Below are 24,964 nucleotides of genomic sequence, written 5' to 3'. Positions count from 1 at the left end.
GGCAAAGTTGCAATGCCGAGACTCCCCGACCAGCTGCCCAGGATGAACCCACCTTTCTAGTAGAATGGGTCTTCACCTAATTCAGTAACGGCAATCCTGCCATGGAATGAGCATGCTGAATCTTACCACAGATCCAGCGCATAATGGTCTACATGGAAGCAGGACACCCAATCCTGTTGGGAGCATACAGGACAAACAGAGCCTCTGTTTTCCTAATCTGAACCGTTCTGGTGACATAAATTTTCAAAGTTCTGACCACAGCCAGAGACTTTGACTCAACGAAGGTGTCAGTGGCCAAAGGCACCATGTGGAAAGATGAACCACCTTCGGCAGAAATTGTTGACGTGTCCTCAATTCTGCTCTATCTTCATGAAAGATCAAATAAAGGCTCTTGTGATACTGCATGGTTTGTACTGTTTTCCATGTGCTCCCAGATCTTTCAAGCAAGTAGCATGGTCAAGAAAGTTCTGTTTGAAAAGAAACAACATTTACTGTCATTGTTATAGAATTTGGGAGAAAAAACAAGAAGAAATCTGCACTGTTGACGCACTGGACAGAATGAATGAATCATAAAATATAACCTTTATTAAGTATGTATTAAAATTGGATAAATATTAATATTATTATCCCAAACTGCAGTGAAACATAAAGGTTAAAATCACAGAACTAACATACATGTGCATAAGAAGAATAAAGAGATGTGAAAAAAAGGTTTAAAAAGCGTGTCCGTGTGTGATTATTTTTGAAGGCACAACCCTGGCGGGGTTGTTTATATAGATATATATGTTGCTAATAATCACTTTCTAGCGTAATGTTATTAAATAGCTGTTAGTATCTATGTCGTCAGGTACCACTGGGTCGTATCCTATATACTCCCTTCACTCAATAGGGGTTACCTCCCGGGAAGCCATCCCCATTGGCGAATTTGTGGGGGTGATTGAGTATAACCGGTAAGCTAACCTCCAATTTGTGGGGTGCTTAGGTAGATGGGGATCACTTATTTCTCTGTGTCCCCTAAGACTATATTCCTAAATTCAATACCACAGGGGGATAGCTTTCTATATCGGATAAGGAATCACTTGATAGGGAAATCTCTATGCATCATGGAAAGATCATATTTATTAATATCCAAACTAAAAAAATGATGAATAGCTTTAATTTAGCTGTTTAGATATAGTTAATTGGCGAGATATACCAACAGGTGCGGTTGCCTTAAGGAATATGGCAATTCCAATATAAATAGCAGCCCTCCTTCATATAATCAGCCAGATCTTATTAAATCTGGTCCAGATATAGCCGTTCAGATATACTTAATTGACAACATATATCAATCGGTGGGGTTGCCTTAAGGAATATAGCAATTCCAATTCTCATATAAATAGCAACCTTCCTTCATATATTCAGCCAGATCTTATTTAATCTGATCTAGGCGTAGGCAATAATGCTTTCCTTAGAGGTATAGCCACCTCAATTCTTATTAGGAAGCAAAGTGTCTGTCATAATGGTTTATCCAATTCATCTAAGAAATAATATATTCCATGTGTCAGAGATTCATTACTCTCTATTTACACTGTTAAAGAGTTAATTCTTATTATGTTACAGTGTAATGAAATTATCATATAGGGAGATGTGGCAATTCCATGTGCTATATATATAATAACCCTTAGTGGTCCAGATTCCACAATGAGGAATTTTCTTATAAACCGCTGAAACACACAGCTGTTTGACTGACTTCCAAATATATCTATCTCACTTTGTAACAGTCTTATGATAGAGAAACTGTTACATATTCGGTCACTTAGTTATCTAAAGGTAAACAGACTCAGTGTGAGGGTAATATAATATATCAAATGCGCTGTCAATAATCGTGGTAACTGGTGTAATAATGTGGTATATTGAGTATGCTAGTAAGGCATATAACTGCTCTCCAGCCTTTAAGTGTTACCAATCAATTTGTTACACTGTAAAGGATTTATGGTGTCCTGTTAGGACATGCAGCTGCTAGGCTGACTCAAAGATTTATCCATTTGTAACAATTATGTAACAGTTATATACATGTTACTGGTATTACATAGAAATAGTATGACACAGGCCAGCAGTCCCATGTGTCTAGATTCCACAATAGGAGATTTTCTTTGTCTTATAAACTGCTGGAACACACAGCTGCTAGACTGACTTCAAATATATATATTACTTTGTAACAGTCTTATAGTAAAGAGACTGTTACACACTGTCATTTAGTTATCTCAAGGTTAGCAGATTCTGTGTGAGGATAGTGTTCTGTTAGAACATGCAGCTGCTAGGCTGACTCATAGAAAATGTATCCATTTGTAACAAATGACACATACAGCATTAAATTAATATCTATAGCAGCCCATGTGACATCTCTACTCTTATCATAATTGTCTGGTTATTGCCAATCTGGACAGCAGGAGTGATATATATTCACTAGTCCCAATATCCCATCATATAAATATACCCACACTGATATACTTTCTTATCAAGAGTTATTAGTAGCTATCTGTATGCACTTTAGACATTGTATCTGCTAAGTGACATCATATCTAGTGTATTCCTTTCTTATAGCTCAGCTTCTATTCCCTATTAGTGGAGACTAACAGCTAACATCATAATCATATATTTTTGTTTTATAACATTTCACATGAGTCAAATACACGCGGACACGCCGTGCCCTACACGTGTGTTTCACTGCATCTATGGCAACTTACATTAAAGCTAACAAGAAAGCACACTCGTTCTGTCTTTAAACTGATAAAAGAAACCCCAATAATATGGGGCATGCAAAAATTGAGATAAAACTCAGTTTTGCTCCTCTCCACGGAAATCTTTAATAAAAGGCGAAATATTTGTTAGTTCTGAAGAGAAACCAGAGCATGACCAAGATTCCACCTGTCGCCTGAGTGCCATGCCAGCAGTTCTCATTGAGCTCAAAGTGAGCACCCAATTTGAAAGAAAGATAGCAGATTTCTCACCAGGCTTCCCCTAGCTATAAACATGGTTTGTACTCTTTTCCATGTGTTCCCAGATCTTTCAAGCAATTAGTATAGTCAAGAAAGTTCTGTTTGAAAAGAAACAAACATTTACTGTCATTTCTATGCAAATGAGCTTACATTAAAGCACACTCGTTCTATCTTTAAACAGATAAAATAAAACCCCAATAAGATGGGGAATGCAAAATTTGAGATAAAACTCAGTTTTGCTCCTCTCCACGGAAATCTTTAGTAAAAGGCGAAAGATTTGTTCGTTCTGAAGAGAAACCAGAGCATGACCAAGATTCCACCTGTCGCCTGAGTGCCATGCCAGCAGTCCTCATTCAGCTCAAAGTGAGCACCCAATTTGAAAGAAAGAAAGCAGATTTCTCACCAGGCTTCCCCTTGCTATAAGCATGGTTTGTACTCTTTTCCATGTGCTCCCAGATCTTTCAAGCAAGTAGCATGGTCAAGAAAGTTCTGTTTGAAAAGAAACAGACATTTACTGTCATTGTTATACAAATAAACTTACATTAAAGCCAACAAGAAAGCACACTCATTCTGTCCTTAAACTGATAAAAGAAACCCCAATAATATGGGGCATGCAAAAATTGAGATAAAACTCAGTTTTGCTCCTCTCCACGGAAATCTTTAATAAATGGCGAAAGATTTGTTCATTCTGAAGAGAAACCAGAGCATGACCAAGATTCCACCTGTCGCCTGAGTGCCATGCCAGCAGTCCTCATTCAGATCAAAGTGAGCGCCCAATTTGAAAGAAAGCAGATTTCTCACCTGGCTTCTCCTTGCTATAAGCATGGTTTGTACTGTATTCCATGTGCTCCCAGATCTTTCAAGCAAGTAGCATGGTCAAGAAAGTTCTGTTTGAAAAGAAACAAACATTTACTGTAATTTCTATGCAAATGAGCTTTCATTAAAGCACACTCATTCTATCTTTAAACCGATAAAAGAAAATCCAAAAAGATGGGGCATGCAAAAATTGAGGTAAAACTCAGTTTTGCTCCTCTCCACGGAAATCTTTAGTAAAAGGCGAAAGATTTGTTCGTTCTGAAGAGAAGCCAGAGCATGACCAAGATTTTCATCTGAAAATATGTGTTCTCCCTGCAGTTGTTGTCCCCAGATGAGAGTTCCCTTGTGCTGCCTCAGTTGAATCTCCTTTACTTGACAGAGATGTGCCTGAGCAGCGGCCCTCCCCAGCCCTATCCCAAATCATACTTATTTTGCATAGGAGATACCATGGTCATGAAGATTGTTCTCCCAGGGTGAGGTTCATTCATTGCATTCTGGGTATGCTGACCCCTGTGATTTCCCCAATGTGGGAAACTCGACTGCATTATTTGTGGTAGTGGGGGACTGTGTTTGTGCTTTCCTCTGGTCAGCTCTGGTAAAAGTCAGATTTCTTTGTCTCAGATCTTCCTCTAGCCTTGTTCTTCTTTCGAGAGTTCCCTTGTGCTGCCTCAGTTGGATCTCCTTCACTTGACAGGGGGTGCCCGAGCAGCAATCCTCCACAGCTCTAGCCCAACTCCTACTTACCTGCCAGGTGAGATACTATGATCTTCACTGTTAGGGCAATCAGGATGTGGAATTCCCTGCCAGGGAAGGTGGTAATGGCGGACTCTGTAATTGGATTTAAAAAAGGAATGGATACATTTCTGAATGAAAAAGCTATCTAAGGTTATAATACTTAAAATATCAACATGGTTAATCCGGGGGTAACATGAGTTATAGTAGCTAACTAGTCATAAAACATTATTCAGCAGGTATGTAGAATCATCACAACTTAAAACAGGTTGAACACGATGGGCAATTTGCCTCTATTCAACCTCAAAAACTATGTTACTATATGTTACTATATTACTATGTTACTGTAGTATACAGAAAACCAAAATGCAATGAACAGTGATAGTGAGCACTGATGAGGATACTAGAACTGACACTGAGCAGCAAGATGCAGCACTGGACTATTAGTAATGTACTGTAGTATGCTGAGCACCACAATGCAGCACAAGACAATGAGCAGTGATACTGAGCACTGATGAGGATACTACTGAGAACTGACACTGAGCAGGAGAGACACACTACTAGTATTACTGAGCAGCAATAAGTAACCACTGATACTGAGCACTGATATTGAGATTTCCACTGAGAGAACATAGCCACGTCCATTCCGCTCTCTCTTCAATGCACGAGTAAAAATGGCGGCAACGCGCAGCTCTTTATATGGAATCCGAATCTCGCGAGAATCCGACAGCGGGATGATGACATTTTCCCTTGTTCAGGTTTTGCGAGTCAGGCGGGAACAACCGAGCCTGCCTCGGACCAGTGTAAACAACGTGGAGTTCGTGGGGAATTCGGTTCTCGGAGAACCGAACCCGCTCCTCTCTACCTTATACCAATCAATTTTTTTATTTTCAATCTAAGCCCCTGCAGTTTTCTGTAAGCATCTGCTTCGCTATGATGATCAACAAGTCACAAGGGCAAACACTCAGGGCTTGAGGCGTAGATCTTAGGACCAGCTGCTACAAGCATGGCAGAGGTGTCACTATCACTGGTGACACCCAGAGAGGTGGCGAGGGAGATTGTAATGCAGTGCGCGCAGATAAGCAGCGCAATGGTAAAAAGGAGGCATGGTTTCATAGGTAGGGGCGTGGCCTGGTGGCCTGAATCTACATTTTGTTGCTCCGGGTGTCCCGGGGGTTGGGGGCTGCACCCGGGGACTAGTGTGTGAGCGGTGCTGGCTCCTGCACAGTGAAAGGGCATGGCCACCCAGCATGACGCCTCCCTTCTTGACCATGCTGTAATTGCAGTCGCACTGCAGTTCAGCGTGATCATAAAAAATGGTGTAGCCTCCTGCTGGTGCAGACTGTATGTGCGCGCAGGAAGCCGCCACCATTTTTGTGATCACAGCGGCTGAATGTGATGTCATACAGCCGCTGTGACCACGCCCCCTGTGTCTACTCCGTTGCAGACCCCATTTTGAAGCCTTGCCCCCGCACCGCTCCATCCCTGACTTGGAAATGGAGTGTTGCTGACCCACCTATCCCCCCCCGCCCCGATTGACAGGCAGAGGCGATCGCATTCTCTGCGGGGTGCCGCAGAAAATGCAGGCACATGCGTATGCTCTTAGCAATTTTTGCAGTTGGATCGCTTATTGTGATTGCAATCCAACCTGAATCAGGCCCTATTACCTATCACAATGCGCTGCGGGCAGTACAAAATTGGGTTAATATAGGAGAAAAACCCCCAGACCTGTGCTCCTTAACTGTACCTGGTGGCTAGTGGAGCGGCTGCCCAGTAATCAGTGTCCACGCCAGTGCGCACACGGTCCACCCCCTACGGCCACGCTCCCCTTCATCAGCGGCCTCGTGATCCGGAAGGGTGGTGTGTGTGTGACTGACCTTAGGATGAAACCGGACCCTCCGCTGCAGTGACCCAGCAACCAGGGCACGGGAGTATACAGCGCCGCTGGGAGTGATGAAGCTGCAGTAAAGATGTCTATTAGACCTAGCCTGCTGCAGCCCTTGTAGATTCTCATAAAACAAGTTCTTCTTTTCTTGTCAAAATTTATAGCTAAGAATAGGCTGCCTGAGGCAGGCCCCTGTTAAGTGGCCTGCTACTGAAGGCACCAACTACAAACTGAGCTCCCTGTTCATGGAAGCGGGGTTATAGAGGAGAATGCACTGAGCATCTTGGGAACAGTCAAAAGCTTTGAGCCGGTTGGTGCCTCAGATCAAGATCCTACTCTACACCCCAATGTGAATCCTTGTGGAGTCCAGTGTACCCCACAGAAGAAATTAATGTGTCACACCCATTGGCAGCAACCTTAGAATAGCTGCTGACGGGCACAATTGAGAAAGGAAGGGGGGGGGGGGACATTTGAATCCAGCACATAAATGCAATTCAAATATGTAATTTGTACCTTCCTATTTTAAAATATAATGGATGAACCTCACCCTGTGAGAACAATCTTCATGATCAAGAGATCTCATATGCAAAATAAGTATGAGTTGGGATAGGGCTGGGGAGGGTGGCTGCTCGGGCAGCCCCTCCCCCGTCAAGTTAAGGAGATTCAACTGAGGAAGCACAAGGGAACTCTCGTCTGGGGACAACAACTGCAGGGAGACCACATCTTTTCAGATGAACATGGGAGGGCGGAAGGCTGCCTAATACTGAAGCACCATCAAATATCAAACCATATGCAACATCTAGTACAAGCCTTCCTGGGGGAAGGTCTGCAGCAGACGGATTTGCATACAGTGATGTTATTCAAGCAGTGGGCCAAAGTTGGCTGGAACCCTCATCTGCATATGAAAAGAGAAAAGGGGCGTGCAGGGCATGGCGGCCTTTTGCAGTGCTTGGATGACCCCTAGTTCTCATTAAACACCCCCACCCTCCTTTGGTGTGGGGCTCATGTTGGCCATGCCCCATCCCCTGAAGCATTCAAGCTGATTTCTTGCAGCAGCTGGGCACTGTAACAGCTCCAGAGCTGTTCTGTAAGGCAAGTAAAAGGGTGTGGGCCCTGCAGCACCACCTGTAGTTTGCATTGTGCGTTGGAAGGCACAAAGTAAGCAGACGGGAGGAGAAGTCAGGATAGTGCGCAAGGGCATCCTTTTCTCTTAGTCCGTAGAGGATGCTGGGGTCACATTAAGAACCATGGGGTATAGACGGGATCCGCAAGAGACATGGGCACTTTAAGACTATCAAAGGGTGTGAACTGGCTCCTCCCTCTATGCCCCTCCTCCAGACTCCAGTTATAGGAACTGTGCCCATGGAGACGGACATTTCGAGGAAAGGATTTATTGTTAAACTAAGGTGAGCATCTTACCAGCTCACACCTTAAGCATGCCGCAGAACGTGGCATTCAACAGAACACAAGCCAACGGCATGAATAATTGCAGCAAAAAGCTGACCAGAACCATAACACAACATGTGTATAACCACAAGTAATAACTGCAGACACAGTATGGACTGGGACGGGTGCCCAGCATCCTCTACAGACTAAGAGAAAAGGATTTACCGGTAGGTATTAAAATCCTATTTTCTCATACGACCTAGAGGATGCTGGGGTCACATTAAGAACCATGGGGTTATACCAAAGCTCTTGAACGGGTGGAAGAGTGCGTACGACTCTGCAGCACCGAATGACCCAACTTGAAGTTATCATCGGCCAAGGTATCAAACTTGTAAAACTTAGCAAAAGTGTTTACTAAATAGCTGCTCGGCAAAGTTGCAATGCCGAGACTCCCCGACCAGCTGCCCAGGATGAACCCACCTTTCTAGTAGAATGGGTCTTCACCTAATTCAGTAACGGCAATCCTGCCATGGAATGAGCATGCTGAATCTTACCACAGATCCAGCGCATAATGGTCTACATGGAAGCAGGACACCCAATCCTGTTGGGAGCATACAGGACAAACAGAGCCTCTGTTTTCCTAATCTGAACCGTTCTGGTGACATAAATTTTCAAAGTTCTGACCACAGCCAGAGACTTTGACTCAACGAAGGTGTCAGTGGCCAAAGGCACCATGTGGAAAGATGAACCACCTTCGGCAGAAATTGTTGACGTGTCCTCAATTCTGCTCTATCTTCATGAAAGATCAAATAAAGGCTCTTGTGATACTGCATGGTTTGTACTGTTTTCCATGTGCTCCCAGATCTTTCAAGCAAGTAGCATGGTCAAGAAAGTTCTGTTTGAAAAGAAACAAACATTTACTGTCATTGTTATGCAAATAAACTTACATTAAAGCTAACCAGAAAGCACACTCGTTCTGTCTTTAAACTGATAAAAGAAACCCCAATAATATGGGCATACCTCCCAACTTTGTCGGCTCGCAAAGAGGGACACACGCGCGGCGAAGTCGCACGCGCTCCCAAAAAGGGCGTGGCCTAAGTAAAAAGGGGCATGGCTTCGCGGGAGGACCCGCGATCGCGAGTCACGCCCCCGTTTTCGGCACTGAGGGGGCATGCCCAGCGCTCTGTGAGCCGCTGGCATGCCACCTCTCCCTCTGACTTCAGTGAATAGACGCTGTGCGCACAGCGACTATTCACCGCTGCTCTGCTAAGCAGGGCAGCGACAGACAGAGCCTCCCAACTGTCCTCCCCACCGCGGGACACTGCGGCCCGCAGGTGGGACAGCGGGACAGTCCCCAAAAAACGGGACTGTCCCGCGAAAATCGGGACAGTTGGGAGGTATGATATGGGGCATGCAAAAATTGAGATAAAACTCAGTTTTGCTCCTCTCCACGGAAATCTTTAGTAAAAGGCGAAAGATTTGTTCGTTCTGAAGAGAAACCAGAGCATGACCAAGATTCCACCTGTCGCCTGAGTGCCATGCCAGCAGTCCTCATTCAGCTCAAAGTGAGCACCCAATTTGAAAGAAAGAAAGCAGATTTCTCACCAGGCTTCCCCTTGCTATAAACATGGTTTGTACTCTTTTCCATGTGCTCCCAGATCTTTCAAGCAATTAGTATGGTCAAGAAAGTTCTGCTTGAAAAGAAACAGACATTTATTGTCATTGTTATGCAAATAAACTTACATTAAAGCTAACAAGAAAGCACACTCGTTCTGTCTTTAAACTGATAAAAGAAACCCCAATAATATGGGGCATGCAAAAATTGAGATAAAACTCAGTTTTGCTCCTCTCCACGGATAATCTTTAATAAAAGGCGAAAGATTTGTTCATTCTGAAGAGAAACCAGAGCATGACCAAGATTCCACCTGTCGCCTGAGTGCTGTGCCAGCAGTCCTCATTCAGATCAAAGTGAGCGCCCAATTTGAAAGAAAGCAGATTTCTCACCTGGCTTCTCCTTGCTATAAGCATGGTTTGTACTGTATTCCATGTGCTCCCAGATCTTTAAAGCAAGTAGCATGGTCAAGAAAGTTCTGTTTGAACATAAATAAACATTTACTGTCATTTCTATGCAAATGAGCTTACATTAAAGCACACTCATTCTATCTTTAAACCGGTAAAAGAAACCCCAAAAAGATGGGGCATGCAAAAATTGAGATAAAACTCGGTTTTGCTCCTCTCCACGGAAATCTTTAGTAAGAGGCGAAAGATTTGTTCGTTCTGAAGAGAAACCAGAGCATGACCAAGATTTTTATCTGAAAATATGTGTTCTCCCTGCAGTTGTTGTCCCCAGATGAGAGTTCCCTTGTGCTGCCTCAGCTGAATCTCCTTTACTTGACAGAGATGTGCCTGAGCAGCGGCCCTCCCCAGCCCTATCCCAAATCATACTTATTTTGCATAGGCGATACCATGGTCATGAAGATTGTTCTCCCAGGGTGAGGTTCATTCATTGCATTCTGGGTATGCTGACCCCTGTGATTTCCCCAAATGTGGGAAACTCGACTGCATTATTTGTGGTAGTGGGGGACTGTGTTTGTGCTTTCCTCTAGTCAGCTCTGGTAAAAGTCAGATTTATTTGTCTCAGATCTTCCTCTAGCCTTGTTCTTCTTTCGAGAGTTCCCTTGTGCTGCCTAAGTTGGATCTCTTTCACTTGACAGGGGGGTGCCCGAGTAGCGACCCTCCCCAGCTCTAGCCCAACTCCTACTTACCTGCCAGGTGAGATACTATGATCATGAAGGTGCTTCTCCCAGGGCAAGGCTCACCCATTGCACTCTGGGTGTGGTGCCCCTGCGATTTCCCCAAATGTGGGAAGCTTGACTGCATAATTTGTGTTTCCCCTGGTCGGCTCTCGTATAATTCAGATCTCTTTGTCTCAGGTCTCTCTCCAGCCTAGTTTGCTGTCTGTTTCCACTTCTTTTTTCATGAGCCCCTCCCTTTTATACCCTTGTGCACTATCCTGACTTCTCCTCTTGTCTGCTTATTTTGTGCCTTCCAATGCACAATGCAAACTACAGGTAGTGCTGCAGGGCCCACACCCTTTTACTTGCCGTACAGAGCAGCTCTGGAGCTGTTACAGTGCCCAGCTGCTGCAAGAAATCAGCTTGAATGCTTCAGGGGCTGGGGCATAGCCAACATGAGCCCCACACCGAAGGAGGGTGGAGGTGTTTAATGCGAACTAGGGGTCATCCAAGCGCCGCAAAAGGCCGCTATGCCCTGCACGCCCCTTTTCTCTTTTCATATGCAGACGAGGGTTGAAGCCAACTTTGACCCACTGCTTGGATGACATCACCGTATGCAAATCCATCTGCTGCAGGCCTTCCCCCAGGAATGCTTGCACTAGTTGTTGCATTTGGTTTGTTGTTTGGGGGTGCTTCATTATTAGGCAGCCTTCTGCCCTCCCATGTTCATCTGAAAATATGTGTTCTCCCTGCAGTTGTTGTCCCCAGATGAGAGTTCCCTTGTGCTGCCTCAGTTGAATCTCCTTTACTTGACAGAGATGTGCCTGAGCAGCGGCCCTCCCCAGCCCTATCCCAAATCATACTTATTTTGCATAGGAGATACCATGGTCATGAAGATTGTTCTCCCAGGGTGAGGTTCATTCATTGCATTCTGGGTATGCTGACCCCTGTGATTTCCCCAAATGTGGGAAACTCGACTGCATTATTTGTGGTAGTGGGGGACTGTGTTTGTGCTTTCCTCTGGTCAGCTCTGGTAAAAGTCAGATTTATTTGTCTCAGATCTTCCTCTAGCCTTGTTCTTCTTTCGAGAGTTCCCTTGTGCTGCCTCAGTTGAATCTCCTTCACTTGACAGGGGGGTACCCGAGCAGCGACCCTCCCCAGCTCTAGCCCAACTTCTACTTACCTGGCAGGTGAGATACTATGATCATGTAGGTGCTTCTCCCAGGGCAAGGCTCACCCATTGCACTCTGGGTGTGCTGCTCCTGCGATTTCCCCAAATGTGGGAAACTTGACTGCATAATTTGTGTTTCCCCTGGTCGGCTCTCGTATAATTCAGATCTCTTTGTCTCAGGTCTCTCTCCAGCCTAGTTTGCTGTCTGTTTCAACTTCTCTTTTCTTGAGCCGCTCCCTTCTATGCCCTTGCGCACTATCCTGACTTCTCCCGTCTGCTTACTTTGTGCCTTCCAATGCATAATGCAAACTACAGGTAGTGCTGCAGGGCCCACACCCTTTTACTTGCCGTTCAGAGCAGCTCTGGAGCTGTTACAGTGCCCAGCTGCTGCAAGAAATCAGCTTGAATGCTTCAGGGGCTGGGGCATAGCCAACATGAGCCCCACACCGAAGGAGGGTGGAGGTGTTTAATGCGAACTAGGGGTCATCCAAGCGCCGCAAAAGGCCGCCATGCCCTGCACGCCCCTTTTCTCTTTTCATATGCAGACGAGGGTTGAAGCCAACTTTGACCCACTGCTTGGATGACATCACTATATGCAAATCCATCTGCTGCAGGCCTTCCCCCAGGAATGCTTGTACTAGTTGTTGCATTTGGTTTGTTGTTTGGGGGTGCTTCAGTATTAGGCAGCCTTCTGCCCTCCCATGTTTATCTGAAAATATGTGTTCTCCCTGCAGTTGTTGTCCCCAGATGAGAGTTCCCTTGTGCTGCCTCAGTTGAATCTCCTTTACTTGACAGAGATGTGCCTGAGCAGCGGCCCTCCCCAACCCTATCCCAAATCATACTTATTTTGCATAGGCGATACCATGGTCATGAAGATTGTTCTCCCAGGGTGAGGTTCATTCATTGCATTCTGGGTATGCTGACCCCTGTGATTTCCCCAAATGTTGGAAACTCGACTGCATTATTTGTGGTAGTGGGGGACTGTGTTTGTGCTTTCCTCTGGACAGCTCTGGTAAAAGTCAGATTTCTTTGTCTCAGATCTTCCTCTAGCCTTGTTCTTCTTTCGAGAGTTCCCTTGTGCTGCCTCAGTTGGATCTCTTTAACTTGACAGGGGGGTGCCCGAGCAGCGACCCTCCCCAGCTCTAGCCCAACTCCTACTTACTTGCCAGGTGAGATACTATGATCATGAAGGATCTTCTCCCAGGGCAAGGCTCACCCATTGCACTCTGGGTGTGGTGCCCCTGCGATTTCCCCAAATGTGGGAAGCTTGACTGCATAATTTGTGTTTCCCCTGGTCGGCTCTCGTATAATTCAGATCTCTTTGTCTCAGGTCTCTCTCCAGCCTAGTTTGCTGTCTGTTTCCACTTCTTTTTTCATGAGCCCCTCCCTTTTATACCCTTGTGCACTATCCTGACTTCTCCTCCTGTCTGCTTACTTTGTGCCTTCCAATGCACAATGCAAACTACAGGTAGTGCTGTAGGGCCCACACCCTTTTACTTGCCGTACAGAGCAGCTCTGGAGCTGTTACAGTGCCCAGCTACTGCAAGAAATCAGCTTGAATGCTTCAGGGGCTGGGGCACAGCCAACATGAGCCCCACACCGAAGGAGGGTGGAGGTGTTTAATGTGAACTAGGGGTCATCCAAGCACCGCAAAAGGCCGCCATGCCCTGCACGCCCCTTTTCTCTTTTCATATGCAGACGAGGGTTGAAGCCAACTTTGACCCACTGCTTGGATGACATCACCGTATGCAAATCCATCTGCTGCAGGCCTTCCCCCAGGAATGCTTGCACTAGTTGTTGCATTTGGTTTGTTGTTTGGGGGTGCTTCAGTATTAGGCAGCCTTCTGCCCTCCCATGTTCATCTGAAAATATGTGTTCTCCCTGCAGTTGTTGTCCCCAGATGAGAGTTCCCTTGTGCTGCCTCAGTTGAATCTCCTTTACTTGACAGAGATGTGCCTGAGCAGCGGCCCTCCCCAGCCCTATCCCAAATCATACTTATTTTGCATAGGAGATACCATGGTCATGAAGATTGTTCTCCCAGGGTGAGGTTCATTCATTGCATTCTGGGTATGCTGACCCCTGTGATTTCCCCAAATGTGGGAAACTCGACTGCATTATTTGTGGTAGTGGGGGACTGTGTTTGTGCTTTCCTCTGGTCAGCTCTGGTAAAAGTCAGATTTATTTGTCTCAGATCTTCCTCTAGCCTTGTTCTTCTTTCGAGAGTTTCCTTGTGCTGCCTCAGTTGGATCTCTTTCACTTGACAGGGGGGTGCCCGAGCAGCGACCCTCCCCAGCTCTAGCCCAACTCCTACTTACCTGCCAGGTGAGATACTATGATCATGAAGGTGCTTCTCCCAGGGCAAGGCTCACCCATTGCACTCTGATTTCCCCAAATGTGGGAAGCTTGACTGCATAATTTGTGTTTCCCCTGGTCGGCTCTCGTATAATTCAGATCTCTTTGTCTCAGGTCTCTCTCCAGCCTAGTTTGCTGTCTGTTTCCACTTCTTTTTTCATGAGCCCCTCCCTTTTATACCCTTGTGCACTATCCTGACTTCTCCTCCTGTCTGCTTACTTTGTGCCTTCCAATGCACAATGCAAACTACAGGTAGTGCTGCAGGGCCCACACCCTTTTACTTGCCGTACAGAGCAGCTCTGGAGCTGTTACAGTGCCCAGCTGCTGCAAGAAATCAGCTTGAATGCTTCAGGGGCTGGGGCATAGCCAACATGAGCCCCACACCGAAGGAGGGTGGAGGTGTTTAATGCGAACTAGGGGTCATCCAAGCGCCGCAAAAGGCCGCCATGCCCTGCACGCCCCTTTTCTCTTTTCATATGCAGACGAGGGTTGAAGCCAACTTTGACCCACTGCTTGGATGACATCACCGTATGCAAATCCATCTGCTGCAGGCCTTCCCCCAGGAATGCTTGCACTAGTTGATGCATTTGGTTTGTTGTTTGGGGGTGCTTCAGTATTAGGCAGCCTTCTGCCCTCCCATGTTCATCTGAAAATATGTGTTCTCCCTGCAGTTGTTGTCCCCAGATGAGAGTTCCCTTGTGCTGCCTCAGTTGAATCTCCTTTACTTGACAGAGATGTGCCTGAGCAGCGGCCCTCCCCAGCCCTATCCCAAATCATACTTATTTTGCATAGGAGATACCATGGTCATGAAGATTGTTCTCCCACGGTGAGGTTCATTCATTGCATTCTGGGTATGCTGACCCCTGTGATTTCCCCAAATGTGGGAAACTCGACTGCTTTATTTGTGGTAGTGGGGGACTGTGTTTGTGCTTTCCTCTGGTCAGCTCTGGTAAAAGTCAGATTTCTTTGTCTCAGATCTTCCTTTAGCCTTGTTCTTCTTTCGAGAGTTCCCTTGTGCTGCCTCAGTTGGATCTCCTTCACTTGACAGGGGGGTACCCGAGCAGCGACCCTCCCCAGCTCTAGCCCAACTTCTACTTACCTGGCAGGTGAGATACTATGATCATGTAGGTGCTTCTCCCAGGGCAAGGCTCACCCATTGCACTCTGGGTGTGCTGCTCCTGCGATTTCCCCAAATGTGTGAAACTTGACTGCATAATTTGTGTTTCCCCTGGTCGGCTCTCGTATAATTCAGATCTCTTTGTCTCAGGTCTCTCTCCAGCCTAGTTTGCTGTCTGTTTCAACTTCTCTTTTATTGAGCCGCTCCCTTCTATGCCCTTGCGCACTATCCTGACTTCTCCCGTCTGCTTACTTTGTGCCTTCCAATGCACAATGCAAACTACAGGTAGTGCTGCAGGGCCCACACCCTTTTACTTGCCGTTCAGAGCTGCTCTGGAGCTGTTACAGTGCCCAGCTGCTGCAATAAATCAGCTTGAATGCTTCAGGGGATGGGGCATGGCCAACATGAGCCCCACACCAAAGGAGGGTGGGGTGTTTAATGCGAACTAGGGGTCATCCAAGCACCGCAAAAGGCCGCCATGCCCTGCACGCCCCTTTTCTCTTTTCATATGCAGATGAGGGTTGAAGCCAACTTTGACCCACTGCTTGGATGACATCACCGTATGCAAATCCGTCTTCTGCAGAACTTCCCCCAGGAATGCTTGCACTAGTTGTTGCATTTGGTTTGTTGTTTGGGGGTGCTTCAGTATTAGGCAGCCTTCTGCCCTCCCATGTTCATCTGAAAATATGTGTTCTCCCTGCAGTTGTTGTCCCCAGATGAGAGTTCCCTTGTGCTGCCTCAGTTGAATCTCCTTTACTTGACAGAGATGTGCATGAGCAGCGGCCCTCCCCAGCCCTATCCCAAATCATACTTATTTTGCATAGGAGATACCATGGTCATGAAGATTACTCTCCCAGGGTGAGGTTCATTCATTGCATTCTGGGTATGCTGACCCCTGTGATTTCCCCAAATGTGGGAAACGTGACTGCTTTATTTGTTGGCAGTGGGGGACTGTGTTTGTGTTTTCCTCTGATCTCTGGTAAAAGTCAGATTTCTTTGTTTCAGATCTTCCTCTAGCCTTGTTCTTCTTTCGAGAGTTTCCTTGTGCTGCCTCAGTTGGATCTCCTTCACTTGACAGGGGGGTGCCCGAGCAGCGACCCTCCCCAGCTCTAGCCCAACTCCTACTTACCTGCCAGGTGAGATACTATGATCATGAAGGTGCTTCTCCCAGGGCAAGGCTCACCCATTGCACTCTGGGTGTGCTGCCCCTGCGATTTCCCCAAATGTGGGAAACTTGACTGCATAATTTGTGTTTCCCCTGGTCAGGTCTCGTATAATTCAGATCTCTTTGTCTCAGGTCTCTCTCCTGCCTAGTTTGCTGTCTGTTTCCACTTCTCTTTTCTTGAGCCGCTCCCTTCTATGCCCTTGCGCACTATCCTGACTTCTCCTCCTTTCTGCTTACTTTGTGCCTTCCAACGCACAATGCGAACTACAGGTAGTGCTGCAGGGCCCACACCCTTTTACTTGCCTTACAGAGCAGCTCTGGAGCTGTTACAGTGCCCAGCTGCTGCAAGAAATCAGCTTGAATGCTTCAGGGGCTGGGGCATAGCCAACATGAGCCCCACACCGAAGGAGGGTGGAGGTGTTTAATGCAAACTAGGGGTCAGCCAAGTGCTGCAAAAGGCCACCATGCCCTGCACGCCCCTTTTCTCTTTTCATATGCAGACGAGGGTTGAAGCCAACTTTGACCCACTGCTTGGATGACATCACCATATGCAAATCTATCTGCTGCAGGCCTTCCCCCAGGAATGCTTGCACTAGTTGTTGCATTTGGTTTGTTGTTTGGGGGTGCTTCAGTATTAGGCAGCCTTCTGCCCTCCCATGTTCATCTGAAAATATGTGTTCTCCCTGCAGTTGTTGTCCCCAGATGAGAGTTCCCTTGTGCTGCCTCAGTTGAATCTCCTTTACTTGACAGAGATGTGCCTGAGCAGCGGCCCTCCGCAGCCATATCCCAAATCATACTTATTTTGCATAGGAGATACCATTGTTATGAAGATTGTTCTCCCAGGGTGCGGTTCATTCATTGCACTCTGGGTATGCTGAACCCTGTGATTTCCCCAAATGTGGGAAACTCGACTGCATTATTTGTGGTAGTGGTGGACTGTGTTTGTGCTTTCCTCTGGTCAGCTCTGGTTAAAGTCAGATTTCTTTGTCTCAGATCTTCCTCTAGCCTTGTTCTTCTTTCGAGAGTTCCTTTGTGCTGCCTCAGTTGGATCTCCTTCACTTGACAGGGGGGTGCCCGAGCAGCGACCCTCCCCAGCTCTAGCCCAACTCCTACTTACCTGCCAGGTGAGATACTATGATCATGAAGGTGCTTCTCCAAGGGCAAGGCTCACCCATTGCACTCTGGGTGTGCTGCTCCTGCGATTTCCCCAAATGTGGGAAACTTGACTGCATAATTTGTGTTTCCCCTGGTCAGGTCTCGTATAATTCAGATATCTTTGTCTCAGGTCTCTCTCCAGCCTAGTTTGCTGTCTGTTTCCACTTCTCTTTTCTTGAGCCGCTCCCTTCTATGCCCTTGCGCACTATCCTGACTTCTCCTCCTTTCTGCTTACTTTGTGCCTTCCAACGCACAATGCGAACTACAGGTAGTGCTGCAGGGCCCACACCCTTTTACTTGCCTTACAGAGCAGCTCTGGAGCTGTTACAGTGCCCAGCTGCTGCAAGAAATCAGCTTGAATGCTTCAGGGGCTGGGGCATAGCCAACATGAGCCCCACACCGAAGGAGGGTGGAGGTGTTTAATGCAAACTAGGGGTCAGCCAAGTGCCGCAAAAGGCCACCATGCCCTGCACGCCCCTTTTCTCTTTTCATATGCAGACGAGGGTTGAAGCCAACTTTGACCCACTGCTTGGATGACATCACCATATGCAAATCTATCTGCTGCAGGCCTTCCCCCAGGAATGCTTGCACTAGTTGTTGCATTTGGTTTGTTGTTTGGGGGTGCTTCAGTATTAGGCAGCCTTCTGCTCTCCCATGTTCATCTGAAAATATGTGTTCTCCCTGCAGTTGTTGTCCCCAGATGAGAGTTCCCTTGTGCTGCCTCAGTTGAATCTCCTTTACTTGACAGAGATGTGCCTGAGCAGCGGCCCTCCCCAGCCCTATCCCAAATCATACTTATTTTGCATAGGAGATACCATGGTCATAAAGATTGTTCTCCCAGGGTGAGGTTCATTCATTGCATTCTGGGTATGCTGACCCCTGTGATTTCCCCAAATGTGGGAAACTCAACTGCATTATTTGTGGTAGTGGGGGACTGTGTTTGTGTTTTCCTCTGGTCAGCTCTGGTAAAAGTCAGATTTCTTTGTCTCAGATCTTCCTCTAGCCTTGTTCTTCTTTCGAGAGTTCCATTGTGCTGCCTCAGTTTGATCTCCTTCACTTGACAGGGGGGTACCCGAGCAGCGACCCTCCCCAGCTCTAGCCCAACTCCTACATACCTGCCAGGTGAGATACTATGATCATGAAGGTGCTTCTCCCAGGGCAAGGCTCACCCATTGCACTCTGGGTGTGCTGCTCCTGTGATTTCCCCAAATGTGGGAAACTTGACTGCATAATTTGTGTTTCCCCTGGTCGGCTCTCGTATAATTCAGATCTCTTTGTCTCAGGTCTCTCTCCAGCCTAGTTTGCTGTCTGTTGCAGTCTGCACCAGCAGGAGGCTACACCATTTTATATGATCACGCTGAACTGCAGTGCGACTGCAATTACAGCATGGTCAAGAATGGAGGCGTCATGCTCGGTGGCCATGCACTGTCACTGTGCAGGAGCCAGCACCGCACACACACTAGTCCCCGGGTGCAGCCCCCAACCCCCGGGACACCCGGAGCAACAAAATGTAGATTCAGGCCACCAGGCCACGCCCCTACCTATGAAACCATGCCTCCTTTTTACCATTGCACTGCTTATCTGCGCGCACTGCATTACAATCTCCCTCGCCACCTCTCTGGGTGTCACCAGTGATAGTGACACCTCTGCCATGCTTGTAGCAGCTGGTCCTAAGATCTACGCCTCAAGCCCTGAGTGTTTGCCCTTGTGACTTGTTGATCATCATAGCGAAGCAGATGCTTACAGAAAACTGCAGGGGCTTAGATTGAAAATAAAAAAATTGATGGGTATAAGGTAGAGAGGAGCGGGTTCGGTTCTCCGAGAACCGAATTCCCGACGAACTCCACGTGGTTTACACTGGTCCGAGGCAGGCTCGGTTGTTCCCGCCTGACTCGGAAAACCTGAACAAGGGAAAATGTCATCATCCCGCTGTCGGATTCTCGCGAGATTCGGATTCCATATAAAGAGCTGCGCGTTGCCGCCATTTTTACTCGTGCATTGAAGAGAGAGCGGAGAGGACGTGGCTATGTTCTCTCAGTGGAAATCTCAATATCAGTGCTCAGTATCAGTGGTTACTTATTGCTGCTCAGTAATACTAGTAGTGTGTCTCTCCTGCTCAGTGTCAGTTCTCAGTAGTATCCTCATCAGTGCTCAGTATCACTGCTCATTGTCTTGTGCTGCATTGTGGTGCTCAGCATACTACAGTACATTACTAATAGTCCAGTGCTGCATCTTGCTGCTCAGTGTCAGTTCTAGTATCCTCATCAGTGCTCACTATCACTGCTCATTACATTGTGGTGTTCTGTATACTACAGTAACATAGTAATATAGTAACATATAGTAACATAGTTTTTGAGGTTGAATAGAGGCAAATTGCCCATCGTGTTCAACCTGTTTTAAGTTGTGATGATTCTACATACTTGCTGAATAATGTTTTATGACTAGTTAACTACTATAACTCATGTTACCCCCGGATTAACCATGTTGATATTTTAAGTATTATAACCTTGGATAGCTTTTTCATTCAGAAATGTATCCATTCCTTTTTTAAATCCAATTACAGAGTCCGCCATTACCACCTTCCCTGGCAGGGAATTCCACATCCTGATTGCCCTAACAGTGAAGATCATAGTATCTCACCTGGCAGGTAAGTAGGAGTTGGGCTAGAGCTGTGGAGGATTGCTGCTCGGGCACCCCCTGTCAAGTGAAGGAGATCCAACTGAGGCAGCACAAGGGAACTCTCGAAAGAAGAACAAGGCTAGAGGAAGATCTGAGACAAAGAAATCTGACTTTTACCAGAGCTGACCAGAGGAAAGCACAAACACAGTCCCCCACTACCACAAATAATGCAGTCGAGTTTCCCACATTTGGGGAAATCACAGGGGTCAGCATACCCAGAGTGCAATGAATGAACCTCACCCTGGGAGAACAATCTTCATGACCATGGTATCTCCTATGCAAAATAAGTATGATTTGGGATAGGGCTGGGGAGGGCCGCTGCTCAGGCACATCTCTGTCAAGTAAAGGAGATTCAACTGAGGCAACACAAGGGAACTCTCATCTGGGGACAACAACTGCAGGGAGAACACATATTTTCAGATGAACATGGGAGGGCAGAAGGCTGCCTAATACTGAAGCACCCCCAAACAACAAACCAAATGCAACTACTAGTGCAAGCATTCCTGGGGGAAGGCCTGCAGCAGATGGATTTGCATATGGTGATGTCATCCAAGCAGTGGGTCAAAGTTGGCTTCAACCCTCGTCTGCATATGAAAATAAAAATGGGGTGTGCAGGGCATGGCGGCCTTTTGCGGCGCTTGGATGACCCCTAGTTCGCATTAAACACCTCCACCTTCCTTCGGTGTGGGGCTCATGTTGGCTATGCCCCAGCCCCTGAAGCATTCAAGCTGATTTCTTGCAGCAGCTGGGCACTGTAACAGCTCCAGAGCTGCTCTGTAAAGCAAGTAAAAGGGTGTGGGCCCTGCAGCACTACCTGTAGTTTGCATTGTGCTTTGGAAGGCACAAAGTAAGCAGACGGGAGAAGTCAGGATAGTGCACAAGGGCATAGAAGGGAGCGGCTCAAGAAAAGAGAAGTGGAAACAGACAGCAAACTAGGCTGGAGAGAGACCTGAGACAAAGAGATCTGAATTATACGAGAGCCGACCAGAGGAAACACAAATTATGTAATCAAGTGTCCCACATTTGGGGAAATCGTAGGAGCAGCACACCCAGAGTGCATTGGGTGAGCCTTGCCCTGGGAGAAGCACCTTCCTGATCATAGTATCTCACCTGGCAGGTAAGTAGGAGTTGGGCTAGAGCTGGGGAGGGTCGCTGTTCGGGCACCCCCCTGTCAAGTGAAGGAGCTCCAACTGAGGCAGCACAAGGAAACTCTCGAAAAAAGAACAAGGCTAGAGGAAGATCTGAGACAAAGAAATCTGACTTTTACCAGAGCTGACCAGAGGAAAGCACAAACACAGTCCCCCACTACCACAAATAATGCAGTCGAGTTTCCCACATTTGGGGAAATCACAGGGGTCAGCATACCCAGAATGCAATGAATGAACCTCACCCTGGGAGAACAATCTTCATGACAATGGTATCTCCTATGCAAAATAAGTATGATTTGGGATAGGGCTGGGGAGGGCCGCTGCTCAGGCACATCTCTGTCAAGTAAAGGAGATTCAACTGAGGCAGCACAAGGGAACTCTCATCTGGGGACAACAACTGCAGGGAGAACACATATTTTCAGATGAACATGGGAGAGCAGAAGGCTGCCTAATACTGAAGCACCCCCAAACAACAAACCAAATGCAACAACTAGTACAAGCATTCCTGGGAAAAGGTCTGCAGAAGACGGATTTGCATACGGTGATGTCATCCAAGCAGTGGGCCAAAGTTGGCTGGAACCCTCATCTGCATATGAAAAGAGAAAAGGGGTATGCAGGGCATGGCGGCCTTTTGCGGCGCTTGGATGACCCTTAGTTCGCATTAAACACCTCCACCCTCCGTCGGTGTGGGGCTCATGTTGGCTATGCCCCAGCCCCTGAAGCATTCAAGCTGATTTCTTGCAGCAGCTGGGCACTGTAACAGCTCCAGAGCTGCTCTGAAAGGCAAGTAAAAGGGTGTGGGCCCTGCAGCACTACCTGTAGTATGCATTGTGCGTTGGAAGGCACAAAGTAAGCAGACAGGAGAAGTCAGGAGAGTGCACAAGGGCATAGAAGGCAGCGGCTCAAGAAAAGAGAAGTGGAAACAGACAGCAAACTAGGCTGGAGAGAGACCTGAGACAAAGAGATCTGAATTATACGAGAGCCGACCAGGGGAAACACAAATTATGCAGTCAAGTTTCCCACATTTGGGGAAATCGCAGGAGCAGCACACCCAGAGTGCAATGGGTGAGCCTTGCCCTGGGAGAAGCACCTTCATGATCATAGTATCTCACCTGGCAGGTATGTAGGAGTTGGGCTAGAGCTGGGGAGGGTCGCTGCTTGGGTACCCCCCTGTCAAGTGAAGGAGATCAAACTGAGGCAGCACAATGGAACTCTCGAAAGAAGAACAAGACTAGAGGAAGATCTGAGACAAAGAAATCTGACTTTTACCAGAGCTGACCAGAGGAAAACACAAACACAGTCCCCCACTACCACAAATAATGCAGTTGAGTTTCCCACATTTGGGGAAATCACAGGGGTCAGCATACCCAGAATGCAATGAATGAACCTCACCCTGGGAGAACAATCTTTATGACCATGGTATCTCCTATGCAAAATAAGTATGATTTGGGAAAGGGCTGGGGAGGGCCGCTGCTCAGGCACATCTCTGTCAAGTAAAGGAGATTCAACTGAGGCAGCACAAAGGAACTCTCATCTGGGGACAACAACTGCCGGGAGAACACATATTTTCAGATGAACATGGGAGGGCAGAAGGCTGCCTAATACTGAAGCACCCCCAAACAACAAACCAAATGCAACAACTAGTTCAAGCATTCCAGGGGGAAGGTCTGCAGAAGACGGATTTGCATACAGTGATGTCATCCAAGCAGTGGGCCAAAGATGGCTGGAACCCTCATCTGCATATGAAAAGAGAAAAGGGGTATGCAGGGCAGGGCGGCCTTTTGCGGCGCTTGGATGACCCTTAGTTCGCATTAAACACCCCCACCCTCCTTCGGTGTGGGGCTCATGTTGGCCATGCCCCAGCCCCTGAAGCATTCAAGCTGATTTCTTTCAGCAGCTTGGCACTGTAACAGCTCCAGAGCTGCTCTGTAAGGCAAGTAAAAGGGTGTGGGCCCTGCAGCACTACCTGTAGTTTGCATTGTGCATCGGAAGGCACAAAGTAAGCAGACAGGAGGAGAAGTCAGGATAGTGCACAAGGGTGTAGAAGGGAGGGGCTCAAGAAAAAAGAAGTGGAAACAGACAGCAAACTAGGCTGGAGAGAGACCTGAGACAAAGAGATCTGAATTATATGAGAGCCGACTAGGGGAAACACAAATTATGCAGTCAAGTTTCCCACATTTGGGGAAATCGCAGGGGCAGCACACCCAGAGTGCAATGGGTGAGCCTTGCCCTGGGAGAAGCAACTTCATGATCATAGTATCTAACCTGGCAGGTAAGTAGGAGTTGGGCTAGAGCTGGGGAGGGTCGCTGCTCGGGCACCCCCCTGTCAAGTGAAGGAGATCCAACTGAGGCAGCACAAGGAAACTCTTGAAAGAAGAACAAGGCTAGAGGAAGATCTGAGACAAAGAAATCTGACTTTTACCAGAGCTGACCAGAGGAAAGCACAAACACAGTCCCCCACTACCACAAATAATGCAGTTGAGTTTCCCACATTTGGGGAAATCACAGAGGTCAGCATACCCAGAATGCAATGAATGAACCTAACCCTGGGAGAACAATCTTCATGACCATGTTATCTCCTATGCAAAATAAGTATGATTTGGGATAGGGCTGGGGAGGGCCGCTGCTCAGGCACATCTCTGTCAAGTAAAGGAGATTCAACTGAGGCAGCACAAGGGAACTCTCATCTGGGGACAACAACTGCAGGGAGAACACATATTTTCAGATGAACATGGGAGGGCAGAAGGCTGCCTAATACTGAAGCACCCCCAAACAACAAACCAAATGCAACAACTAGTGCAAGCATTCCTGGGGGAAGGCCTGCCGCAGATGGATTTGCATATGGTGATGTCATCCAAGCAGTGGGTCAAAGTTGGCTTCAACCCTCGTCTGCATATGAAAAGAGAAAAGGGGCATGCAGGGCATGGCGGCCTTTTGCGGCGCTTGGCTGACCCCTAGTTTGCATTAAACTCCTCCACCCTCCGTCGGTGTGGGGCTCTTGTTGGCTATGCCCCAGCACCTGAAGCATTCAAGCTGATTTCTTGCTGCAGCTGGGCACTGTAACAGCTCCAGAGCTGCTCTGTAAGGCAAGGTAAAAGGGTGTGGGCCCTGCAGCACTACCTGTAGTTTGCATTGTGCGTTGGAAGGCACAAAGTAAGCAGACAGGAGAAGTCAGGAGAGTGCACAAGGGCATAGAAGGCAGCGGCTCAAGAAAAGAGAAGTGGAAACAGACAGCAAACTAGGCTGGAGAGAGACCTGAGACAAAGAGATCTGAATTACACCAGGTCCGTCATTATATTATATATACCTACAGTAGTTATATATATTTTTTTTTATATCATTAATTATCATCTCTATACTAGCAGACGCAGTACGGTAGTCCACGGCTGTGGCTATCTCTGTGTCGTCAGTGCTCGTCCATAATTGTATACCTACCTACCTGTGGTGGAAGTTTTTTTCTATCTTCTTCATACTAGTAGTTTAGCAGTCTGCTGACAGTGTCCACCAGGTCCGTCATTATATTATATATACCTACAGTAGTTATATATATTTTTTTTTTATATCATTAATTATCATCTCTATACTAGCAGACGCAGTACGGTAGTCCACGGCTGTAGCTACCTCTGTGTCGTCAGTCACTCG

The 24,964-nt window shown here is 47.1% G+C and overlaps 29 non-coding genes and 1 pseudogene across 29 annotated transcripts; 16 read left to right on the top strand and 14 right to left on the bottom strand.

The window, feature by feature from the left end:
• Window positions 1-2,780: 2,780 nt before the first annotated feature.
• Window positions 2,781-2,896, bottom strand: LOC135031466 (U5 spliceosomal RNA). The gene has a single exon (XR_010227169.1). It is a non-coding gene; the product is annotated as a U5 spliceosomal RNA (small nuclear RNA).
• A 275-nt stretch (window positions 2,897-3,171) lies between these two features.
• On the bottom strand, window positions 3,172-3,287 carry LOC135031446 (U5 spliceosomal RNA). The gene has a single exon (XR_010227150.1). It is a non-coding gene; the product is annotated as a U5 spliceosomal RNA (small nuclear RNA).
• Window positions 3,288-3,573: 286 nt separating this feature from the next.
• Window positions 3,574-3,689, bottom strand: LOC135031464 (U5 spliceosomal RNA). Its single transcript, XR_010227167.1, has one exon. It is a non-coding gene; the product is annotated as a U5 spliceosomal RNA (small nuclear RNA).
• Window positions 3,690-3,959: 270 nt separating this feature from the next.
• Window positions 3,960-4,075, bottom strand: LOC135031451 (U5 spliceosomal RNA). The gene has a single exon (XR_010227155.1). It is a non-coding gene; the product is annotated as a U5 spliceosomal RNA (small nuclear RNA).
• A 144-nt stretch (window positions 4,076-4,219) lies between these two features.
• Window positions 4,220-4,382, top strand: LOC135031457 (U1 spliceosomal RNA). The gene has a single exon (XR_010227160.1). It is a non-coding gene; the product is annotated as a U1 spliceosomal RNA (small nuclear RNA).
• Window positions 4,383-9,195: 4,813 nt separating this feature from the next.
• Window positions 9,196-9,308, bottom strand: LOC135031471 (U5 spliceosomal RNA). The gene has a single exon (XR_010227174.1). It is a non-coding gene; the product is annotated as a U5 spliceosomal RNA (small nuclear RNA).
• A 286-nt stretch (window positions 9,309-9,594) lies between these two features.
• Window positions 9,595-9,711, bottom strand: LOC135031472 (U5 spliceosomal RNA). The gene has a single exon (XR_010227175.1). It is a non-coding gene; the product is annotated as a U5 spliceosomal RNA (small nuclear RNA).
• Window positions 9,712-9,981: 270 nt separating this feature from the next.
• On the bottom strand, window positions 9,982-10,097 carry LOC135031453 (U5 spliceosomal RNA). The gene has a single exon (XR_010227157.1). It is a non-coding gene; the product is annotated as a U5 spliceosomal RNA (small nuclear RNA).
• A 144-nt stretch (window positions 10,098-10,241) lies between these two features.
• On the top strand, window positions 10,242-10,405 carry LOC135031488 (U1 spliceosomal RNA). Its single transcript, XR_010227190.1, has one exon. It is a non-coding gene; the product is annotated as a U1 spliceosomal RNA (small nuclear RNA).
• Window positions 10,406-10,557: 152 nt separating this feature from the next.
• Window positions 10,558-10,720, top strand: LOC135031424 (U1 spliceosomal RNA). Its single transcript, XR_010227134.1, has one exon. It is a non-coding gene; the product is annotated as a U1 spliceosomal RNA (small nuclear RNA).
• Window positions 10,721-11,394: 674 nt separating this feature from the next.
• LOC135031411 (U1 spliceosomal RNA) lies at window positions 11,395-11,558 on the top strand. The gene has a single exon (XR_010227123.1). It is a non-coding gene; the product is annotated as a U1 spliceosomal RNA (small nuclear RNA).
• A 152-nt stretch (window positions 11,559-11,710) lies between these two features.
• Window positions 11,711-11,873, top strand: LOC135031383 (U1 spliceosomal RNA). Its single transcript, XR_010227099.1, has one exon. It is a non-coding gene; the product is annotated as a U1 spliceosomal RNA (small nuclear RNA).
• A 671-nt stretch (window positions 11,874-12,544) lies between these two features.
• Window positions 12,545-12,708, top strand: LOC135031500 (U1 spliceosomal RNA). Its single transcript, XR_010227201.1, has one exon. It is a non-coding gene; the product is annotated as a U1 spliceosomal RNA (small nuclear RNA).
• Window positions 12,709-12,860: 152 nt separating this feature from the next.
• On the top strand, window positions 12,861-13,023 carry LOC135031439 (U1 spliceosomal RNA). The gene has a single exon (XR_010227145.1). It is a non-coding gene; the product is annotated as a U1 spliceosomal RNA (small nuclear RNA).
• A 674-nt stretch (window positions 13,024-13,697) lies between these two features.
• On the top strand, window positions 13,698-13,861 carry LOC135031399 (U1 spliceosomal RNA). Its single transcript, XR_010227113.1, has one exon. It is a non-coding gene; the product is annotated as a U1 spliceosomal RNA (small nuclear RNA).
• Window positions 13,862-14,833: 972 nt separating this feature from the next.
• On the top strand, window positions 14,834-14,997 carry LOC135031497 (U1 spliceosomal RNA). Its single transcript, XR_010227199.1, has one exon. It is a non-coding gene; the product is annotated as a U1 spliceosomal RNA (small nuclear RNA).
• Window positions 14,998-15,149: 152 nt separating this feature from the next.
• On the top strand, window positions 15,150-15,312 carry LOC135031400 (U1 spliceosomal RNA). The gene has a single exon (XR_010227114.1). It is a non-coding gene; the product is annotated as a U1 spliceosomal RNA (small nuclear RNA).
• A 670-nt stretch (window positions 15,313-15,982) lies between these two features.
• Window positions 15,983-16,147, top strand: LOC135031414 (U1 spliceosomal RNA). The gene has a single exon (XR_010227127.1). It is a non-coding gene; the product is annotated as a U1 spliceosomal RNA (small nuclear RNA).
• Window positions 16,148-16,296: 149 nt separating this feature from the next.
• LOC135031394 (U1 spliceosomal RNA) lies at window positions 16,297-16,459 on the top strand. The gene has a single exon (XR_010227108.1). It is a non-coding gene; the product is annotated as a U1 spliceosomal RNA (small nuclear RNA).
• A 674-nt stretch (window positions 16,460-17,133) lies between these two features.
• LOC135031505 (U1 spliceosomal RNA) lies at window positions 17,134-17,297 on the top strand. The gene has a single exon (XR_010227206.1). It is a non-coding gene; the product is annotated as a U1 spliceosomal RNA (small nuclear RNA).
• A 152-nt stretch (window positions 17,298-17,449) lies between these two features.
• Window positions 17,450-17,612, top strand: LOC135031413 (U1 spliceosomal RNA). The gene has a single exon (XR_010227125.1). It is a non-coding gene; the product is annotated as a U1 spliceosomal RNA (small nuclear RNA).
• Window positions 17,613-18,286: 674 nt separating this feature from the next.
• LOC135031478 (U1 spliceosomal RNA) lies at window positions 18,287-18,450 on the top strand. Its single transcript, XR_010227181.1, has one exon. It is a non-coding gene; the product is annotated as a U1 spliceosomal RNA (small nuclear RNA).
• A 152-nt stretch (window positions 18,451-18,602) lies between these two features.
• LOC135031421 (U1 spliceosomal RNA) lies at window positions 18,603-18,765 on the top strand. The gene has a single exon (XR_010227131.1). It is a non-coding gene; the product is annotated as a U1 spliceosomal RNA (small nuclear RNA).
• Window positions 18,766-20,301: 1,536 nt separating this feature from the next.
• On the bottom strand, window positions 20,302-20,465 carry LOC135031475 (U1 spliceosomal RNA). The gene has a single exon (XR_010227178.1). It is a non-coding gene; the product is annotated as a U1 spliceosomal RNA (small nuclear RNA).
• Window positions 20,466-21,136: 671 nt separating this feature from the next.
• Window positions 21,137-21,299, bottom strand: LOC135031433 (U1 spliceosomal RNA). The gene has a single exon (XR_010227141.1). It is a non-coding gene; the product is annotated as a U1 spliceosomal RNA (small nuclear RNA).
• Window positions 21,300-21,451: 152 nt separating this feature from the next.
• On the bottom strand, window positions 21,452-21,615 carry LOC135031483 (U1 spliceosomal RNA). Its single transcript, XR_010227185.1, has one exon. It is a non-coding gene; the product is annotated as a U1 spliceosomal RNA (small nuclear RNA).
• Window positions 21,616-22,286: 671 nt separating this feature from the next.
• LOC135031408 (U1 spliceosomal RNA) lies at window positions 22,287-22,449 on the bottom strand. Its single transcript, XR_010227119.1, has one exon. It is a non-coding gene; the product is annotated as a U1 spliceosomal RNA (small nuclear RNA).
• Window positions 22,450-22,601: 152 nt separating this feature from the next.
• LOC135031477 (U1 spliceosomal RNA) lies at window positions 22,602-22,765 on the bottom strand. The gene has a single exon (XR_010227180.1). It is a non-coding gene; the product is annotated as a U1 spliceosomal RNA (small nuclear RNA).
• A 702-nt stretch (window positions 22,766-23,467) lies between these two features.
• LOC135031430 (U1 spliceosomal RNA) lies at window positions 23,468-23,602 on the bottom strand (annotated as a pseudogene).
• Window positions 23,603-23,754: 152 nt separating this feature from the next.
• LOC135031494 (U1 spliceosomal RNA) lies at window positions 23,755-23,918 on the bottom strand. The gene has a single exon (XR_010227196.1). It is a non-coding gene; the product is annotated as a U1 spliceosomal RNA (small nuclear RNA).
• Between the last annotated feature and the right edge of the window lie 1,046 nt (window positions 23,919-24,964).

The sequence above is a fragment of the Pseudophryne corroboree genome, unplaced genomic scaffold (assembly GCF_028390025.1).
Source record: "Pseudophryne corroboree isolate aPseCor3 unplaced genomic scaffold, aPseCor3.hap2 scaffold_515, whole genome shotgun sequence".
Classification (NCBI taxonomy): domain Eukaryota; kingdom Metazoa; phylum Chordata; class Amphibia; order Anura; family Myobatrachidae; genus Pseudophryne; species Pseudophryne corroboree.
The sequence above is the reverse complement of the archived record's forward strand: the minus strand, read 5'-3'. Positions and strand labels throughout refer to the sequence as shown.